We start from the raw sequence: 19,598 nt of genomic DNA, 5'->3' as shown, positions 1-19,598 counted from the left end.
CGGGTCACGTTATTAATACTAGAGCAACATTCAATTGTCTATGGTGAACAGGAGCCATTTTTCTGAAAAAAGTGGTGATACATGTCAAATATTTCAACTAACTCAACTTTTCAAGGCTATAGTGTGATGATTTCGATTCCCACAAACGTGATAACGATTGCAACAAACAATCAGTTTTAGCGGCGCATTATTCCCGTTAGTTTCCTGTTGGATGTGAGATACTTAGTCCACGGGCGGCATTTCACATTGCTGCCGGAGTCATCGGTAACAACAAAGACACACGGTTCGCGATGGGTTATTACTGCACGGTGCCCCAGTGCACCTCGCTGGCTGGGAAGACCAAGAACGTGAAATTCCACCGGTTCCCCCGCGATGAGACCATGGCAGACAAGTGGAATGTGATTCTAAAACGCGGGAAGCCGTATACGAAATACTCCAAAGTTTGCAGCCTGCACTTCACTCAGAATGACTACAACGTCACAAACATGGGTAAGTAGCGCCCGCCGGGTTTTCCCAGCCCTGGTTACCGCGTTTATTTTATTATACACTAGTTTTCTCTCCAATGAGTCATCACTGTGTCCATTTTATTTGTTTTAATAATGTAATCGTCGGAATCGGCTTCCGTTTGGCCAGTTGATTACGAGTTTTTATGTTTATCTGTTTTTATTAGAATGTTGTTGGTTATTCCAAATATTGACTAGTTGTTATGCAATGGGATGACAATGGTTTTGCTATCTTATTTCGTTTGACCTTTAAACTGTGTTTATTATCAAAAAAATCCGCCTTTGTAAAGTCACTCCCTGAGCTGCAGTTAACTTTGTAATCATGTATTTATTTGAGTGCTGATTCATCTTTAATACTGTTGCTATGTGATAAACAGTTGTATTCTAATAAGACCTTTTTAATTATTTTTTTTACATATAACCTCTAGGCTGTTTATTAAAATGAGTTATTGGTCAAGCAAATCTTGTCAGTAAATAAAAACAAAAAAAACTATACTCATCCTTTTCTTTTGGGTGCTAGTACTAGTGTAAGACAAAGATAGTATGATTCTCTCTTTCAAATGAATGGGGTTGGCAACTGTCAAAGGTTTGCAGAGATGGCGCCATCATAGCTTGCCCCTTTTTCTATGAGATTTGGCTTAAAGGCTGGCATCCAGGGCATTAAAAAAACAAAAATTTGACACAGTTCTAGGGATAGACAGGGCAAGCTATGCTGGCGCCATGTGCTATACATTTCGACCAGCCAACCCCATTATAAAAACATCAAAACAAAACAATAGATAACAGATTACTTTCTGAGAATGAATATCTTTGAAAAGATAACCTTTACACACATACAATTTGGTCATCCAAAGTAATCCAACCAAAATTTCGAAAATGTTCCCACAATTTCCACATCTCTCAGCGATAAGGTTATAATAAAGAAAAAAAGATGAGCGGTTTACTATTTGCTGAATCCATACTAATATTATAAATGCGAAAGTCTTTCTGTCTGTGTGTTCCCTCTTCACGCTTAAACCGCTGAATCGATTTAGATGAAATTTGGCATAGAGATAGGTTGAATCACTGAGAAGGACATAGAATAGTTTTTGTCCCGAAAATCGTCCCTTAAGAAAGTAAAAAGCGGGGTGGAATTAAGATAATTAATGAAGTGCCTGCTAATTTGTGTGCATATTATGCTCATGCTCATGCTCCAGCATATCTATGTCCTTGGCAAAGTAAGGAATCCAGGCTTGAAAAGCATACTCCAGCATAGGTCTGACGTATGTTTTATAAATTTTTAACATAATTTGTGGTGTCAAGGTTTTGAAAGCTTTTCTAATGGAGGTAAATCATGCTTCTGCATTCTTCTGCATATGTCATCTATTTCAGTTTATATTAATGTCATATGTTAATTTCATAAAGTGTAACTGTTTAGTCCGTTAGTACAACTTTTGCCCATTTATGAGGATCATGGTTCATATTTGTATAGTTCCAAATTACATATTAATTGATGTTTGCAATAACAAATGAGAGAACAAAACATTAGTGTGTTATTTTTAGTTAAAAAATCGGCCAAGTGCGAGTCGGACTCGTTCACTGAGGGTTCCGTACTTTTTAGTATTTGTTGTTATAGCGGCAACAGAAATACATCATCTGTCATGTGACAGACGGACAGTGGAGTCTTAGTAATAGGGTCCCGTTTTTACCCTTTGGGTCTTCTTCTTCCTCGGTCCCTCATTGCTGAGGATCGCGACCATGTATGCTCCGTCTCCATAGTGTGCGGTCATAAGCCACATGAGTCACGCACTGCATGTTGCCGCCAACCACCCTCTTCACACCATCAGACCATCTCGTGGGTGCTTTTCCTCGCCCGCGCTTGCCATCCATTTGACCCAAGATAATCTTCCTTTGGGTAGGGAACCCTAAAAACATACAAATGTTACGCAGAATGAATGAAAACACAACAATCATATTCATATCAAATGTAAGATGTTGTATGTCCTAGGGCACCCCGGAGGTGCATAGGGCCTCCACAAGATCCCGCCACGCCTTTCTGTTCTCTGCAACCTTCTTGGCCTCGCTCCAGCTCAGTCCCACGGCTCGCAGCTCGTTCTCTATGCTCCGCTTCCAGGTGTGTACGGGGCGTTTGCGGGCCCGCCATCCGCCCTGAGGCCGCCACTCAAACTCGATACTGGCGTTGTTCGCAGCTCCTCTTCGAAGTGTATGACCGATCCATCTCCATTTCCGCAGCGCTACTTCTTTGGCGATCGGAGATTGTCGGCACATACTCCACAAATCCTCATTTCTAATGGTCCTCGGCCAGAAAATGCGGAGGATCGACCGGAGGGACATATTGACGAACACTTGTAGCTTGTGTGTCAGCCCCTTAGTCACTCTCCATGTCTCACAGCTGAAGAGCAGCACGGATTTGACGATGGATTCAAAGAGGGAGATTTTCACCTTCCTACACCTTCCCTTTCAATTAGTTTGTAAGCATTATCGTGAACTTTTATTATGTACCTATGTTACAACTGCTTGAATAAACGTCTTTTATTATTATTATTATTATTTTAACGCAGCGAGTAAGAACATTTGAGTCCCAAACAGGCTTGAGTTGGGCAAATGCAGCTTTTGCCTTCTTAATTCTGCTCTCGACGTCTTCGTCTGCACCTCCCCTACTTATAAGTGTACTACCGAGATATACAAACTTGGAGACTGATTCAAGGCGATCGTTTTTGATCAACTGTAAGATGCACTTGGTTAAAAAAAACTTGTTTTGCAGTAAGTTGCTAATGAATCTTCATGTGGCTTGCGCACATGGCCGGTTTGGGTATTACCAATTTACCATTTTAAAACGTTTTTAAAGTAGACTAAATTTGCTACAATACGAAACTAGAATTGTCTCTGATTGAATAGTTTCTGAGACAAAGCCTTTCAAAATTTATAATTTTTTGAAATTGAATTCGTAGACTATGTGAGTTCAGTGAGTATGCACTTTTGTCTATAAAGCTTTATGTCGGAAAATATGAGATCTACAGAAAAAATTCTAGTCTCGTATTGTAGAAAATTTAGTCAACTTTAAAGACGTCTTGAGGAGGTACTATCAAAAACTAGTCTTTTAAGCTTATAATCGTCCAGACATAAAAAAAACGAAATTTTCGCGGTTTTTTCGTTTTTTCACAACTTTGCGTTCGGCGCTCTAAGTCACAAACTTGGATTATTCATTGAGTGAGCCAACATCATAAACAAGTCTGCAAAATATCAGAACTACCGGATTTGACGCAAACGAACCCCCTTGCAAAAGGCGACAAAATTACTTAATTACTGGATTATATCTCGCAGGCGAGATACTGTGGCGCCTCCTGTGCTAGCCCCGCCGGGCCTGAGTACAGTCGAAGGCAAAAATATCGATCCGGACAAATGGCTCAAAAATATGTGAACACGACTTTATTGTCTAGGGTGTAAGAGCGTACACATATTTTTGAAACTTTGGAATGTATATATATTTATGCCCTTGACTGTACTTATTTATTTAGTCTTAAATAAATAATATTTAAGACTAAATAAATAAGTACTATTTTATGTATCTGTGTAATTGTAAATAATTTTTGAATATGACGATGTACAATTACTACAAATAAAATATATTCTATTCTATTCTATTCTATTCTATTCTATTCTGTATCACCTCTCATTCTTTGTCGTTATATGCGATGTCAACTTTTATTATAATATTTATATTTATATTTATAGACAGACTTTTCCCACAATATCTTGTGCGTATTTGTATTTGTCATTTCATTTCATTTTATTTATTTACAAATAAGCTTACAGTCTATAACCAAGGCGCTTACATGTTATTATATCATACATGGTATGTTACACTTACACTATAAAATTACATGTCAAAATTACAAAAAAAAAAGAGAAACAAATTCAATTATATAATATTATGTCAGTAAAGTAAATAAATAATTATCAATTAAATTAAATTCAAAAATTCATAAATGCCTTTGATAACTGGGTAAGACGCATGATAAAAAATGTCAACGTCAGGTAATCGCAGAGACATATCATTTAACAGAGCGATAGCTCTTGCAGAGGGAGCGTTTGCAGCCCAGCGCGTGCGCCTCACCGAGCCCGGGCACGCGAACAGACGCCGGCGCCGCCGCGAAACCACCGCCCCACCCTCCCCTGCCGCTGGGCAATGGCGAGGGGGCGGCACCGATAGACCTATTCTAGACAGTGTAGATGGATTCGCGACTTGGTTGCGAAGTAGCTTATAGTAATGTACCATCAGTAACAACTTCCGCCGCAACTCTAATGTATCCATCCCGACCATACCACTGACAAACAGTGATGGATACAAATAAGGATAATATCCAAACTTTTTCCTATACAGAAATCTAGCAAATTTCCTCTGGATTTTTTCTATCATGAGGGTATACTTGCTTTCGTGTGGATCCCAGACACAAGCGCCAAATTCAAGTTTGCTGCGAACATAGGCGTTGTATAGCAGCTGCAAAACACGAGTGTCACGAAACTGGCTAGATACCCTCATGACAAACCCCAGGACCTTATTCGCCTGCTTACAGATGTTGGTAACGTGCGTCCTAAAGTCAAGTCTCGAGTCCAAGGTCAGCCCCAGGTCAGTTATCTCATCAACGCGATCCATCACTGCGTCTTTAATGTGATATTGTTTAATGTGAGGTGACCGAATTCTCGAGAAAGTAATAACTTTACATTTGGAGGTGTTAAAATGCAGTTTATTGTTCTCACTCCACTCGGTCACCGCGTCAATGTCCCTCTGGAGATCTTCTAGATCAGACTTGTCTCCTGCTCCCAGATACAGTTTCAAGTCATCAGCGAACAACAAACAGCCAGCAGTGTGTACCACCCTCGGCAAGTCATTTATCATTATCGTAAATAATGTTGGGCCAAGAGTGCTGCCCTGACTCACGCCGGACCGAGTGAAAAAGGGCCTTGAACTATATCCACCCCATTCAACATACTGGTTTCTGTCACGAAGGTAACTAGATAGAAAGTTCAGTAGGTGCGGCGTAAAACCCAGGGCACTGCATTTTTGAAGCAGGATATCGTTGTCTACCAGATCAAATGCCTTTTTGAAGTCGAAATAAGCCGCATCCACCTGCCGACCTGCATCCAGTTCATCTCTGACGTGGTCCACAAAGTTCACATGGTTAGTGACAGTAGACCGTGCACGACGAAATCCGTGCTGACTGTCACCTAACCAACATTGTATCTGAAGGCTGATGCGGCTTTCTATTATGGACTCAAATAACTTGGCGAAACCTGGTAGCACAGCTATAGGTCTGAAATTGGACACATCACGACCGGTGCCGCTCTTAGGAACAGGAGTCACCCTCGAGACCTTCCAACATGCTGGATACTCCCCATTTTTCAGACTTAAGTTAAAAATGTGTAAAAGTGCTGCCTCGAGAACTGAAATACAGTCTTTTACCAGAAAAGATGGTATGTCATCAGGTCCAGCAGAAGCTCGTGCTTTTAAATCTTTTGCTGCTTTACGAAGGTCTGCAGCATCTATCTTTTCCACTGCCACGCGTGCACTACTAACTGGAAGGTCGGAACAACTTTGCGCCGCCAACTTAGCATTCAAGAGTGGAACATCCCCCTGAAATACTGAGGCGAAGTATTCAGCAAAAGAGTCTGTCGCTTCTTGTCCCATCACAGTCTTCCCTTTGTACACAAACTCGGTGTCACATCGTCTATCCTTCCTTTTACTGTCAACAAATTTCCAAAATTTACTAGGATCGTCAGTAATGTCTCTCTCAATACTGCGTATGTAATGTCGGAACGCACTTTCAATCAAAGTCTTTACATGCGTCCTATAGTATCTAAACATTTCCAGATTAAAAAGCTCTCCTTTCTCTCTGTACCTTTTTAAGTGGAAATGCTTAAACTTGATGTTTTTAATAATATCTGCAGTAAACCAGGTAGGATAACAATATCTATTTCCAGATGCAGGTTTTTTGAGGGGGACATTACTGTCGATACAATTTTTCAATTTGGCGTAAAATAATTCAGCGGCAGTGCCAGAACAGTTCTCAGTGAGCACATCACCCCAATCAATATCCGATATAGCGCTATAAAGCACTCTAAGATCAGCCTTACGAAAGTTCCATTTAGGACCCGAAACAGGAGGACGAGGCTGCAAGGTCGGGGAACGCATACCAACACGTTGAAACTTTACCAATACCTCAAGGGGTGGGTGGTACGTATCAGCCGGTACAAACGCATCGACTTCGCCGCAAACGCTCACTCTCTCAGTCTCTGGGGTAAAGCCGCTCAAAACCAGGTCTAGCATACCATCATGCCCATTACACACATTATTATGTTGATACAGTTGACAAAATTCCATAAAACATTTAAAATTATTCTGGACATTTACACTACACGAATTCAAATTAAAATCACCTAAAATAATAATTTCATGGTCAGGGAATTTACAAATTACATTTTCTAAACATGTCAAAACTTTCAAATATTGGTCATCTCTATAACTAGGTGGGAGGTAAACCACGCAACACACAAATTTTACCGCTTTACCCACGACTAAAGCAGAAACTAGTTCCATGTCGTTACTTAAACCATCGATATTAGACAGACGACGCACAGATAAGCTTTTGTGCACAGCAAGCAACACACCACCCCAGCCCACATCACCTAGTCGATCTTTCCTTAACACTATATAATCTTTGGAGAATAGCTCCGCGTCCTTCACCGAACTGACAAGGAAGGTCTCAGTTAGTGCTACGACGCTGTATGAGCTCAGCAGCATGTTAGTATGGAAGACATCAGTTTTCGACCTCAATCCGCGTACGTTCTGGTAGTAGAAGCTAATACTCTGCGTTGATTTACTTCTCGCTGTTTTTGCTTTGGCGACGAAAAATCTGTCGCCACGGCTTGATACATATGTCCTTCGCCCAGTTTTCCTCAGCCATGACCTTTTCAAACAGACTTTCCGGCACGCCTAGTTTAAAAGAAGCATAGTTCCCACGAGCCTTGAGTTCTTCCACTTTGCAACTATCATCTCCGCATACCATATTCAGATGCTGCAACACTTGCTCTTTAGTAGTACCCTGCTTTACATAGCATAAGTGCATATACCTTAATCTCTCTGCTGCTTCTATTGGAGTTACACCAGGAGCAGCAATACCTCGCAGGACCCCACTGACTCTTGATCGCTCGCTGTTGTCTGCTTTCCGATTATCTTCAACAACCTTGTCCTTGTCACAAAATAGGACAGAGTCTCCTTCTAGGTCAGTATTTTTGACACCTTCCTGTGGGACACATATCAATGGGCAGCTGGTAGGCTTCTCAGGTGAGGGTTTCGCTCGCTCGGGTAGTGCTGCACCTATTGCAATGCCCGCCCCTGAACCTGCTGGCACGGGTTCTTCTATTATCATACAGGGTAAATGTATCATCTGGAATGTATTTAGTGATTTAAATTTGTTTGTTTATTTTAACGTAGGAAATGGAACTGTAGATTTGAAGCAGTACAACCGACCCTTCCCCCCCTTTGGGGCGTTTGCACGGTACGATCTCGTGGCTACCGGGCCAAATCAGCTTTTTTAATACAGTTGCTCAAAAAGTGGTACTTTTTGTGGCTGCGTAGCGTGCGAGAAGCTCAATTTCTCGAACTAGTGCTTTTTACTTTTTAGTTCCAAACTATAGTTTCGAAACGCAGTTAAAATGTAATTTAGCTTGAGCAGGTACGCGGGCCTCACTCGTTACTCCTCGGTGTCGTTGAGCAACCCGCGCCGGGCCCGCGGCGGCCGCGGCCGGGGCGCGCACGAGAATGAAGGTATCGCGGGCTGCGGCAGCTCAAGTATCGCGGGCTGTATAGGTACTTTTGGTTTTGGTTTGGTTTGGTGGTATGATTCTACTAATGATATATTAATTTATTATTTTTTCGCAATTGTATTAAAAAAGTGAAATGTCTTTTTACACTAGTTGTAAAATGTACTATTTTGAGCCTGAGAAAAAAATGCATACTTTTTGCCCTTACTCACCCCCCAGTACATGTGATTGTAAATCTTATTACAATGACATAAGGTCCAACTAATAGTTACTTGAGTGTGTTGTGTTTTGTGCGGGCGATACGTTTTAAGTATGACGTCATATTTACGCGATTTGAGCGGAATAATTACGATATCAGATATAATGCGTTCGGCGATCATTGTTGGTCATCTTGCATTTAAATATAAATACTAGCTATCTAGCGGTTGGGTGGCTTAATCATACACGGCTTTATAAAAACAATGTGAATATTAAGGTATGCCCGGTTTATGGTACTTTTGAAGTACTGCAACTACTGCACAGCGCGGTAAGGCGGAGGCGCGGGGTCGTGAACGCAGTCTAGGGGGATTACCTACACCGTGAGCCGTGAGGCCAGGTTCACACGGCGTTAATTTTTCCCGTACACCGTATACGGGATTATATCGAATACCGTAGTACGCGGGTTCTTCGTCGCACACATTTGTTACATTACAAATAACGATGTGTATGGCCACTAGCCATTACTATATATTTGTGTGTGTGTACCGCCGTGACCTGGGTGTTCTTGGACTCTTGGCGTCAACCACGAAAGCTAAAGACGCTGGTTCGATTCCAGCACAGGGAACTGGAAGACTTCGTCACTTTTCTTTCGATATGACAACTATTTCAGTTCATGATGTCGAATCGTGTACAGTTACATTTTTTTTTTATATCTACATAGTAACACTTATTAAAACTGTATTGTAGAGGCCTAACGGAGCCGACATGTCTCATTGATAATGGCTTCTTTTAAATTATGTACATTAAAAAAAAACGATGCGATGATGAAAGTAGTTTGCAGTAGTCGCTTGACCCAAAAAAGAGATAAGTATTTTTTTATATTCTATATTCTATTGTTACTGACAACAGTAACAATTTTCTAATATTTATAACATCCGATAGCGTAACTGTTAAAATTCAAATCATTTACGGTAGCCAAATTATAACGATCACCGATCTAAATTGGAGTTTAGACTTTACCGTGCTAGTTAAAAGGTCTAAATTACAACAGTTTTTACTTAATAATCACCAATTGACGCAGTTCCGCCGGTGAAACGTTATATTGCACCTTAACTTTATAAACGTAAGGACCAAAATGGTATTTCTAAATTACAACAGTTTTTACTTAATCGAAGAAAACGAAAACAAAAACAGTGATCGCACCGCGGGAATTCCTAGCGAGTTTTCCTTAACATTATCTGATGAATGACCAATTGACGCAGTTGCGTCCGTCAAACGTTATATTTATATTGCACCTTAACTTTATAAACGTAAGGACCTAAATGGTATTTCGTTACGAGTGCTGTGAGATAGATCACTTGGTGATTTGAATAATGTACAGCTGTGTGCAATATGTTCATTCGCAAGTACGTTTGCGGTAGCCTCGGAGTACGTGATATCGCCGATAAGCTACAAGAGAGTCGACTAAGATGGTTTGGACACGTGAAAAGAAGACCTCCTGATTACATCGGGAATGTTGCTATGGATCTGAACATTGCTGGGTCCAGAGGAAGAGGAAGACCGAAGATGAGATGGGCAGATACCATAGCAAATTACAGTAGACGACACGTCCGATCGTGTGAAGTGGAGAGAAAGGACAAGGAAAGCAGACCCCGCAATCAGATGGGAATAATAATGCTAAGGAGAGAGAGAGAGACAGCTGTGTTCAATATAATAGCAGTCAATAGGATAATGATAATTAGGGGAAAACTATAACTTTAGATCAATTATATGTGGTATTTTCTATAAAAAAGGACCTTATTGTCGATGGCGCTTACGCCATTATTAACGATGCTCCGATATAAATACAATGCCGCGCGACGCTGTGCAGCGTAAGCGCCATCGACAATAATAACGTCCCTTTTCATAGAAAATGCCCCATATTGGATCTTTTTTAAATTTCTTCTGCATTACTTGATATTGTTTCAAAATTAACTGTAACCTTTGCTTAAATAATATTGGAAGTATAAAAAAAACATGAAAATCGGCTTTTCTACTACCTCGCGGAAATTCTTATATAAACATAACAACCTACAGAAAAAATACAATTATGTACTATCATTTGTAACTTAGTATCTTGCCTATTACTTCCAATCAAAGCTTTACATCTAAACCCATGTCATGCAGAAAAAATCATTTTTTTTCTCTAAGACGATCTTCGTCACAGTGTACTACCAGGGGGGTGTCACTTCGCAGTTTAGGTACTTTTGGCCGGCGCGCCTCCCGGGCAGGCGTATAGCAATGGGCTGCCGCTCGACTCGCGCAAAATCGAAAATACATAATGGCTTCGAAACCTAAATCTATAGATATGGTTCTGTTTACGGATGTCTGAATAAACGGAAGAACAAGGAAGCAGAAATAACATTTTTTTTTATTTCGGACTATATTGACCGACATATTTTCAAAGGAATAAGTACTTCTGTGGCATACCTACTTCCGTGAGAATAAGACATACTATCTCCGGATAAAAGAAATATGTTTACAGAATCAACGTTTGTAATTCCTACACATTTATCTTAAAATAATTAATCAGTAGGTATAGCTACAAAAACTTGTCAAGTGACAACCCCGTGCCGACACTCGCAGCTCGGTCATAAAACTGCGGCGCGCAAAGAAGGTTCACGGTTCGTGCGCGGTTATAAGTTTCAATTTTGCTTGCAGGCAGCGAGTATAGGTATAATTTTATACCTAAATCTGACTTTTGTGAAGGAGTGAATTTTCTGTATGGTAGTACTATTATTTATTCTGTGGTACTACTAGTACACTATGACGACCATCATTCATCCATCATTTTTGACCGACTACTTGGTTTGTCATGGGCGGCACTATCATTAAGAGCCTCAAGCAAACAAACAAACCCAAGTATTTGTAGATGTTTGTGCTAACTATTTAAATGGTAAACATATAAAAAGTCATAAAAATGCACTTATTAAAAACTAACGACACAAGCTAGTATGTATAATTTGTGCCATTTTCAACCAAAAGGGTACTTATTGTCGCTTGTCAGTAAGGCGCTATTTCCATATAGCTTCAATTAGAAATCAACCTTATCTACTAGCGACAATGGTACCTTTTGGTTGAAAACGTCACATTTATAAGCTACTAAAACTTAATAGATAGCTACTTGGACTTATAACTTCCACAATAACTGTCCGTGTGTCAAATTTCATCGAAATCCGCTGAGCTGCTTTAGTTACAAACATTCGAATATCTAATCATATTACATTGTAAATGTGCGTAGAAGACACATAATAGTACATTTTACAACTAGTGTGGAAAGAATGTCTTTTTACCACTCGTACCGAGTCTTGCCACTCGCTTTTTCACACGTGTTGTAAACGACGTTTTTTAATACAATAAATTATAAAAATAATAAATTAATATATCATTAGTAGAATCATACCACCAAACCAAACCAAAACCAAAAGTACCTATACAGCCCGCGATACTTGAGCTGCCGCAGCCCGCGATACCTTCATTCTCGTGCGCGCCCCGGCCGCGGCCGCCGCGGGCCCGGCGCGGGTTGGTCAACGACACCTCCTCATAACTCATGAGGCCCTGGTACCTGCTCAAGCTAAATTCAATTTTAACTGCGTTTCGAAAGTATAGTTTGGAACTAAAAAGTAAAAAGCACTAGTTCGAGAAATTGAGCTTCTCACACGCTACGCAGCCACAAAAAGTACCACTTTTTGAGCAACTGTATTAAAAATATTGTTATTATGTTGGTCATAAAGCCACAACATGGTTTGTGGTGATCTGGTGACAGTAAACCGCGAAATCGAAAACTTTGTAAATATTGATTCATCATTTCACAACCTAGTCATAAAAATCTATTTAAGGAGTAACAGAATAAATGTCTTGTTCCGTTGTCTTAGAATTTGTGAATATTGTAGCAAGTGGAAGTCCGTGGTCCCTGCCTATCCCTCCGGGAAATAGGCGTGATTATACGTATTTATTACTACAAATAAAATATATTCTATTCTATTCTATTCTATGCTGGGAAGACCGTCATAGGGCAAGAACTCTCATATTTGTATACGTACGTCGCTCATAGTATTAAAGGAAGAGCTAGACTCCTATTCCAGCAACCTTCTGTAAGTGGAGTATGTATGCAAACGCAAAAGTTAAAAGCGACGAAAGAGCTTATAGACAGCGGCCTTCCCTTTTAGACGGTCTTGTCCACATTGACCTTACTTTAAGCCTTGTGATTAATAAAAACTCATAAAATGTACGTATTTTTCAGGGCAATGGAAGACCTTGAGCAAAGACGCCGTGCCTTCCCAGAACCTGCCCAAGCTGAACCCTGACGGTTCCGTCATGGTGATCCGCAAGAGCCGCACTCTAAAGTACAAAGAGAGCAGGAAAGACGAGCCTATGTATGTATTTTGATCCTTATCATATAAATTCCCTAGGAATAATAGAGGGCCAAGCATATTGCCTTGTGGTACTCCTGACTCCGACGATATTAGCACGATGATGATCCGTTGTCTGCCTCTATCTTTAATCAATTGTTTTTCCTGAAGCTGTACCTTTTACCAAAGATAGATATAACTCCGTAATAGATGGATACAGTCTAAGGAAAAAACGTGCCTCGAAAATCACGAAAATTTGATTCTCGATCAGATGGCGCCACTAGTTTTGGCCTACACTCGTATAGAGGGCGTTGACTGTTGAGTTTGTTATTTATAATTTTAACGCATACCAGTGAAAGAACATGGGTCAAAATCATATAAAAATAATTAATGCAAATAAAAAAATCATTTATCCATATTTAAATACATTTTATCGTATTTTTATAAATATTTATTTTTAGTTTTAAAGTGTGTCGACAGATGGCAGTGAATTTACTGGGGTTACAAAATTTACTATGACAGTAACGCTCTAGTATAAGTTACTCTATGCTTTTACTGAGGTGTGCATGAATAGTATTCTATTCTATTTTATGTATTTACGTCTCTGGTATTTTTAATTACCTATGAAGAATGGAGGACCAAGTATACTGCCTTGTGGCACTCCCCGCTAAAGAGCCGAACGTTCAACTACACTTTTAAATATATTTAAAAAATATATAGCCAAGCATAGGTATAATAAGTGTCAACTGTAAAACTTACTAAAAAAAGTAAGAAGTTATTCTATAAACTAATAAATATCTTTGTCATACTCGATCAAAAGCTTCCGAAATTGCATTTTGTAAACCAGCGATCGCCAGACAGACCAAAGTTAAAATACTAAATTTAATTTAACAATCTTTCCTTCTCTTCACTTGATTAATCTTGATTGTATTGCAAGATGAATTAGGTATGTCAATGTAGGGTTTTGGCATTGTACCCAAATGGATTTGGGTCTGTACTCTGTAAGAATTGTCTCCATGAATATTGCTTGCCTGTTTAAAGAAAAGTACAGTCAGGGATAAAAATCTTGTATCAAAAAAGAAATTTTTGACAAAAACAATCTATTTACAGTGACAAGACAGAGAAGTGGTCCCCCATCGGGATGAGCCACGCGCCTCCCGCGCCCCTGCCCGAGCCAGCCCTGGAGCCTGATGGCAGCGTGAGTAAATATGTCTTGTTACCCAGCCTGGGGGCCTAGCCAAGATGACAGTCGTCGATATAAAACGCCAATCTAAGGCTTAGAACGCACTGCGGTTTTTTTCTTGCGGTTTTAGTATAATTTCTTGCGGTTTCAGACTTTTAAGTGCGTGCGCTTATAAAGCATGCCGTACATTACATTTTTTGCGGTTGCGGAACCGATTTTGAAAAAACCGCAGTGCGTTTTAAGCCTAAATTTAAATAATGTATGGAAATAGTCACGTCGCTTTTCGTAGAATCCATTTCAGTCAACCCGATACATTTTGTCCATTATTATATGTTATTATTGGAGTGTTATGGGCCTGTGCCATACGTCGACCAAGCAGTGTTCTTTTCTGACGGCCCTTAAAAAGTTCATTACTAATGCCCGTTGACTTTGTTTCATAATATGGGGCATTTGATATCTATGAAAAGGGACCTTATTGTCGATGGCGCTTACGCTGCATTGCAGCGTCGCGCGGCATTGTATTTATATCGGAGCATCGTTAATAATGGCGTAAGCGCCATCGACAATAGGTCCCTTTTCATAAATAACGTCACATATGTAGTGATGTTTACAAGTACCTCGGGGTCTCGTGCGATTTTTGCCCGAAACTAATAGGGTATTTTACTGTATTTAAAAAAAAAATTTTTACATCATGCATGAAATAAAGCACCAGAAGATTAATAGAGAAACGTAGACAGCAGTTATTTTTAGACACAATTTCTATTTTGAAACTCGTATCAAACTATAAAGAGTAGGTAATTTGATTGTGACGTCACATGCTAGTTTTGACAGTTCGAAAAGTAGTCAAATACACTATTGAAACCGTTATTTTCCAGTTGGCGTACCGTCTGCAGACCCTCCACGCCATCGCCGCCGGCGTCTCCCCGCTGTCCCCCCCACCCCCGCCCCCCGCACACGCTCCCCCCGCACCCGCCCCCGCCCCCCCCGGCCCCGAAGCCCAAGAAGCAGGACGCCTTCATGCAGACCGACCCCGTGCAAGACGAGGAGGAGGAGAACAATCAGCCTAACAACAGCTACAGCGAGGCAAACGACAACTACCATTCGCAGTCTGAACAGATAGGTGAGTAACCACATTCACGATCCCAATTTCAGTATAAACAGACGATCTTCGTGACAGAGTGTACTAGTAGTCCGTCATTCTGACTTTTTTGTTGGTTTTTGACTAAATTTGAGTTAATAGAAACCTATAAAATTCTGTCTGGGCACTATGACCTCAAGGATTTTCAAGAGATGTTCAAGCGCAACAACAACACCCGTCTGAGATGTCATCACTTAAAGTTAGAAAGGCATAGGTCCCACAGTAACCCATACAAACACTTTTTGAGCAACCGAGTAGTGAGGGCTTGGAACAAGCTCCCCGAAGATGTGGTTTCTGCACAAAATGTGAATCAATTCAAAAATAAATTAGGCATACCTCTACATCTACCTGTCAATGATAACTGGATACAGGCTATATCAGTTGTCACAACCTATGCCTATTCATCTGAACTTGACTTTATAAAAGTCTGAATAAAAGGCTTATATTATTATTATATTATTATATTGCGTATAGATCATTTTGACTTCCTTACTCGCTTAGCTACTGCCATTACTGACTGTCTCAATTCACCCCAAAAATTTTAATAGGCTATAAAAATTGTATTACATTTTGCGTTTCTTTTACAGCCGAGTATCCAGTCCAATACAAAGAACCGGAAAAGTCATACGAGCCAAAATCGTACGACTCAAAATCGTACGACACAAAATCGTATGACGCAAAATCGTACGACGCAAAATCGTACGACACTAAGTCGTACGACACAAAATCGTACGACTCCAAACCTTACGACACAAAATCGTACGAATCAAAATCGTACGACTCAAAATCATATGAGCCTCCAAAAGACTACACAAAACAGACAGATGATTACATACCGCAAACTGATGAGGAATATAATAAAGAGGCCGAGAAATACGCGCTAGGCCAGAAACCTCTTAACGGATATGATAAGGACCAGTACCAGAAAAGTTTGGATTACCAGAAGATGGGACAACTGTATGGGTTTAGTGATAAGCAGGAGTTTAGGAGTTACTATCCTAATGGGTATACAGATAGGTAAGTTTATATTTCTTAATTCTTAAACTAAAGGAAATATTCATAAATATTCATTCATCGCCTCGTTTAGAGCGAGAATACCAGTCCAGTCGGTCTACCCACCGGGCTCATGCAAGAGTGGTGAATCTTTTCAGCAATTCCTTTTTTTATACGAACTACGTACGATTCTGTGGAAGTTTTTGCATGAATTGTTAGTTTCATTAAATTACTTCAAGACTTTGCTGTTCGTCCGTCTGTCTGTCACCAGGCTGTATCTCATAAACCGTGATAGCTAGACAATTGAAATTTTCACAGTTGCCGCTATAATACAAATACTAAAAACAGAATAAAATAAATATTTAAGTGGGGCTCCCATACAACCAACGTCATTTTTGCGTAATGGTATGGAACCCTTCGTGCGACAGTCCGATTCGCACTTGGCCGGGTTTTTAAATATATATTATACAAAAAAAAACACAATTCGGAAGTAAGCAAATCCATGCAATAATCAATCTGAGAAGATATTACCCTAAAATTACAATATCAACAAATTAAAATATATTTTCCTCTATTCCAGTGCGGAGATCCTCCGCAACCAGCAAGCGAACCTCCAGATACTCCAGCAACAGCACCGGGTGACGGAGAATCAGAATTTCTTCACCGAGGGCATCAAGCAGGAAGTGGATCTCAGCGGAGAAGACATGTATGACCGGAGCAAGGAGATTGCTGAGAGAGGTGAGGAGATAAATAAAATTTGCGAACGAGTGTCCGCGGCGGCTCTACACGGACAGTGCACGGAGTAGAGCCGCCGCGGACACTCGTGCCTGAGGAAGGACTCCCGAAGAGTCTGAAACATATCACCAAAAGCGACTAAAAATTGGAGATGCACCGGATATTCGGTTACTATCCGGTATCCTGCCTTTATTTTAATAGTTTAGTAACTTTGCTTGATTTCGGAGTAAACAAATTGTATTTAAGAAACAGTCATGGTCATAATCGTACTCGGTTATTATTAAAAAACCGAACCTAGAAATGAGTTCGCGCGGACGTTCACTACGAAACATGTCAAAACCTGCACAATGCGCACCTGAAAAACCAAAATGTAGGTATAGTTCCGCCAGCCGAATATTCGGCCGATGGTCAGGCCGAACATTCGGTATCCGGCTAAACAACTATTTCGTTACTATGTTGCATCTCTACTAAAAATAATAGGGAGTGAAACTGTAGTGATCTAAATATTTTATATTTTTGAGTTTTAGGTTTACAGCTCACAGAGCCACTAGTTTTTAGATTTAAGCATAGAGTAACTTATACTAGAGCGGTACTGTCATAGTAAATTTTGTAACCCCAGTAAATTCACTGCCATCTGTCGACACACTTTAAAACTAAAAATGAAGATTTTTAAAAATACGATAAAATGTATTTAAATATAGATAAATGATTTTTTTTATTTGCATTAATTATTTTTATGATTTTGACCCATGTTCTTTCACTGATATGCGTTAAAATTGTTAAATAACAAACGAAACCGTCAACGCCATCTATTCGAATGTAGGGCAAAACTAGTAGCGCCCTCTGAATGAAAATCAAATTTTCTTGATTTTCGAGGCACGTTTTTTTTTAGACTGTATCTATCTATTACGGAGTTATATCTATCTTTGATTTAAGTGATGTACCGTGGGGAATATAGTCCAATCCCTCTCGCGTCCAGCAGTGGGACTTATACCTATATAGGTTGAAATATGATTATATTATGATTATAATAAAGGCGTATATGTTTTAGACGCGGGCATGTACGACACGCAGCGGCGCCTCGCGCAGCAGCGCTCGCTGGAGCTCGCTCTGCCGCCGCAGGTCAAGCAGGAGCCAGAAGGTAGCTCCGCCACTCACTTAACTACTATCCACCGCTCACTAAACAACTATCCACCGCTCACTAAACTACTATCCACCGCTCACTAAACTACTATCCAGCGCTCACTAAACAACTATCCACCGCTCACTCAACTACTATCCACCGCTCACTAAACAACTATCCACCGCTCACTCGCTACTATCCACCGCTCACTAAACAACTATCCACCGCTCACTCAACTACTATCCACCGCTCACTAAACAACTATCCACCGCTCACTAAACTACTATCCACCGCTCACTAAACAACTATCCACCGCTCACTAAACTACTATCCACCGCTCACTAAACAACTATCCACCGCTCACTCAACTACTATCCACCGCTCGCTCAACTACTAAACAAACAGTATACAATTAAGGGCCCTATAGGGAATATCACGCAAAACTCTGCATAAATGGCGCTTCTAGCACAATATTCGATATCTATCTATCGACGCATGCGGAGTGGGGAGACGCATGCGTTGGATCCTCGCTCTGGGTCCTTCCTGATGCAAAGATTGTCCATCGCGGTTCAACGTGGCAACGCGGCGAGCGTGATGGGCACCTTTGCATCGGGGGGGGGGGGGGGGGGGGGGGGACGATTTGTACGGCTGATTATTTAAGATGTGACAGAATGTGTGTTTGTGAAATGTGTGGATTTATTTTAATTGTGACATTATTATTATTAGTATTAGTTTCTATGGTAGTATAGTTTAGAGTAAGAGTAATTTATTGTTGTGATGTATAAAATGTACTTATCTATCGAATATACAGTGTGGAAAGCATTTATGGGCCCTGGAGGGAAAGTGTCTTAAGCTCATTTTAATTAAACAAAACATTCTTTTTTTTTAAAGAAACAAAACTAAAATAACTAAGAAAAAAAAAACTGCATTCACAGATATTTTATAAAATTCGCTTGCATAGCCTGGGAATCAAACTGACTATATTTTTTTTTTAACTTGCTATTTTATTCCACTAATCGATACAGTTAATGTTAAAAATTCTCCAAGAAAAAAAAAGGTCACTCGTCTGTCACACAAAATATCCATAAAATCGAAAATGTAGTTTTTTTTTTTAATTTTTAGTCCATTCGATTCCCAGCGATGCGAATTAAAAAAAAACTTTGAATGCAGTTTTCTTTTTAAAAATAAAAAATGTTCTCTTTAAGTAACATGAGCTACCTTAAGATTTTAAGGTACTCTCCCTCCAGGTCCCATTAATTTTTCCCACACTGTATAATCATATATATTTGATTATGTGGCAGGCTGTGAAAATGTGATGCAACCGCAAGGAAGCCCCTACGGGTACTCCAACGGGCTCAATGGTGTACAGGGTGAGTCATATGAATTTAAACTTAAAATGTAAGCTTTATGGAAAAGCCCGTTATCGATTTTAGTCGTAAAAATGTAAAATTGATAGATTTAGTCGCTGAAATTGTACACCTTTTATTACGTAATAGAAATAACAAGTACT

The 19,598-nt window shown here is 40.0% G+C and overlaps 1 pseudogene; it reads left to right on the top strand.

Annotated features, from left to right (window-relative positions):
* Positions 1-37: 37 nt before the first annotated feature.
* Positions 38-19,598, top strand: part of LOC134753550 (uncharacterized) — a 34,277-nt pseudogene continuing 14,716 nt past the window's right edge.

Source organism: Cydia strobilella, chromosome 27 (genome assembly GCF_947568885.1).
Source record: "Cydia strobilella chromosome 27, ilCydStro3.1, whole genome shotgun sequence".
In the NCBI taxonomy this organism is placed as follows: domain Eukaryota; kingdom Metazoa; phylum Arthropoda; class Insecta; order Lepidoptera; family Tortricidae; genus Cydia; species Cydia strobilella.
Note: the sequence above shows the minus strand (reverse complement) of the source record. Positions and strands in the feature narration are given on the sequence as shown.